This window comes from Papaver somniferum, chromosome 7 (genome assembly GCF_003573695.1).
Source record: "Papaver somniferum cultivar HN1 chromosome 7, ASM357369v1, whole genome shotgun sequence".
NCBI lineage: Eukaryota > Viridiplantae > Streptophyta > Magnoliopsida > Ranunculales > Papaveraceae > Papaver > Papaver somniferum.
In genome coordinates this window covers 260,937,638-260,941,249 of record NC_039364.1, presented here as the reverse complement: position 1 = coordinate 260,941,249, position 3,612 = coordinate 260,937,638, and positions in this window count along the sequence as shown.

The following is a 3,612-nucleotide window of genomic DNA, read 5'->3' as shown; positions in this document are numbered from 1 at the left end:
TTTGGTCGGATTCTGCATGATGAGTTGGCCGGATTTGTTACCTGTTTTGGATTGCTACCACCATGTTATTACCAAACAGGAATGGTAAGTTAGTTGGATTCGAATAAATAGTGAATTCCAGCACACAACCAACCATGAGAGTATCTCAGATATTCTTATTTTGTCCTTAGTCAGATGGATATGTTTGGTAATGCGCGCATGGATAGAAACAATTTTACTTATGCTAGAACGTGAAACCAATTCCCTGAGAGAGTGTCGACATCAGCAGAAGCGTGAAGAGAAGAAAAAGGAAGGAAATCTCGGCAATTCCTGTGAGAGTAAAGAGAAAATATTCTGCATGTTTACTCGATTAATTACAGAGATATGGAAGGGCTGTTGGGTATAAAAGAGGTGCTGGGATGTCTTAGAAGGGGGATGGAGAGTTGGGGAAGAGAATATAGAGCTACAGAGAGGAGATTGGACGAGTTGCAAAGAATATTCTTCTGCTGCTGTAGAACACGAAAAACAGACTGCCAAAGACAGTCGTTTTCCAACAGTGACAACGACGCTTAACGTGGGTCTTAGAGCAACAGTATCAGTGACACATACTGTGGGTCGTAGTTCTCTGGTTTGTAACAAATATAATTGTTACAAACCCGGTTTTGAATTATTTCTCCATTTTCTCCTTGTAAGCACCTTTTTGAGCAATGGAAAATTCCTTTGAGTGTGTTTTCACCATGAGAAGCTGAACCCCACCACCGGGACAACGGAGGAAGCAACTTTTCATGATTGTGGTAAATGAATTAATTCTTTTATTGACTTTTTGCATAGATTTAATTGCTTTGTGATTTCTATTAATTACTTGTTATTTTGTTAGATGCCGCATGCTTAGTTTTAATTACTTCATATGCGTCATGCTTTTAACTTACAAATAATATTTTACGAAATCTATTTTTGGCAAAGAACTAGAGTCACAACTTCTTTTGTTTGAGCTATATTGTCTAGAAGTAATGACTGAACCACAACAATACGAAAAGTAGTGAAATCCCGAGTCCCGGTCTCTCTTCATCCTGTGACAAATTTCTTATATATATATTTTCCTTATTTTCTTTATTAAGTCTTAAAACAAATTCGCAACAAATCTGAGTGAACGAATCATCTTACTACAACATCATTGAAAATATCATCACTAAGTACTAGCTGAGCATATGTATTGACACCTTTAGTGTGCGCCATGTATTATCTTCTACGAAGAAAAAGAAAAACATTTATCTTCTGCATTTGTAATGACTCAACTCCTACCTTCACTTTGAGGTATAGCATAGTACTTAAAGATACTAACAAACAAGCTTTTAACCTATTAAATTCTACAATAGCAAGCTACTAAACCCAACATATAAAATTAAAAAACCTAAAGAAGAAATCCTTTAGTACATAGAGAGTATCTAATAATACCAAAAGTGATCAAGTTTAATAAGATAAGAAATATAAATGTACTAGACTCAAACAACACAAATTAGAAATCCATGATTACATGATCCAATATAAATATATCACTATTCGTTATCTAGTCCTACATCTACCAAATAAGTGAGGAGGATAAGGTAATTGTCGAAATGTCCTTTTAACACAACATCACTAGTTCCATCAAATTCATCTTCTACAGCTTTGTAACAGTCAATCAGATACTCCAAGTTTTGGGTTCGAAATCTCCTGTAATGTTCATCTAGGGTGAAACGAAAAAAACTCTGAAAAGTAAAAGAAATTTGTTAATTTAAACACCGATAATATCAAAAGAACCTACTTAAATTAAATAAATAGTGAAAATAATACTTGGAATTCTGCAACTGATGCATCGCTATGAAGATGGTGATTTCTACAAAATTTAAGGAAGCCCTGTGATGACATAAAATCTCGATAACCAAGACTTGCCAGAAGATTTTATGATAAACCATCACCCCATTGTACGATGTATCTTCCTCAGTCATGTTATACTCATTTTTCTGTGATTTTGTTTATAGGCAATCCACCCGGTCCGCAACTTTACAAAGAAAAGGTAAACATCTTCCTGCGTTCCAAAAGATTGGATACCTTCGAACATTGGTAGGATCAAACTTAAACGCGAGAAACATATTTTGATTCTTTTGAAAGAACGAAAAAAAATAGTTTACATGAAGAAATATACATTATCTCTTAACCATATAACAATATTTCTTAATAAGAAAAAGAAAAGACAACTCTTCACGGTATAACTGAAATTGATTTAGTCATAACGCCCAATGTTCTTTCTGACATTTTCTCTAACTGATTTACCCGTTGCTTAAAAGTAAAAAAAAAAAAACCCTTATGATCTCCGAACTTTAACAAATCAACAATATGTCCATCAGCTATAAATCTTGTGATGCTTTTTTCAATTCAAGAATTTTAAAAAATCTACTTTCCCTTTATGCATTACTCAGCATCGAAACCCAATGATTCAAATCATTCACACAAAATCACGGGTTATGATACAATTGGTACTTCCAAAACAAATTTGCTGGTGAGTAAAAATTGTGGTTACAACTATACCATTACCATTAGGTAAAGATTTAAGAAGTGATCTTACAAAAATGGTTTCATGAATAAATTTGTCATACCTGTTTGAAATCTAGAGGTTTATTATCTGATTAGATGAACTACAAAGTTAATGATGCATTTGTCCACACCTGACTTTGAAGCCCGTCAAGTTGTACAACGGCACATGGCGAATTATTCTGTAAGTTACCATGTGCTTGAATTTTGATGCCCAAGTAATTTTAATTCGTTCAAAATTGACAGAAAACACTCGGAAATGCAAAAATACATTCTCGTCTTTTCCTAAGAAGAAAAACAAACAAACAAGAGTATCAACTATTAGGTTATTACATAACCCTAATAAAGGACATCAAACTCTAATTAAAACAGGCCAAGAGCGAGAGAGTGAGAAAAAATCAATCCGTACAAGCATTTTCGTTTTCATTTAGTGCATCCATATAGTATTAAGGTTCGTTTAGTTCTAAGTTCTTCATTTGTTATTTATGAGTCATAATTTATTATAACTCCATCTAACTAGAATTTGTGCTTCTATTCAGCACTTATATACCTATGTTAATTTGTCACTTCGCTAGTTCAAGACAATTTGATTCCTATTAGTTTGACCTAAGTATCCAACTGTCTTCATGTTTGTATTTCATGGACAACAATATTTGAGTCATGAATTCTTGTTTGTATCTAGATGTTTAATAACTGATAGTATAGACTGGATTTTTGGATATGATTGATTTTCAAAAACAAATTGATAAGTTTGCTAACAAAAATGCAAGAAGGTCGAAATTTAAATGGCAATCGACACAAAATTAATAAGATGTCACTATATTATGCTAAATGTTTTTTATTATGATTTTAATTCTATCACATTGCAATTCTTAACTGTACATTGTATTGTGCCAAGATGGTGGCGAAAGAGTGCCTACAAGAGTTTTCTAATAGTGTTACTGCTTGGACCATTTCATCTGATTTATGTTTTTTTTTTATTTTTTTTTTGGTGTGTGTTCTTTAATGCAGGCTCTAAAGTGAAGAGTAATTTGATGGTGGCTATATGTTTCGGAGTCTTTA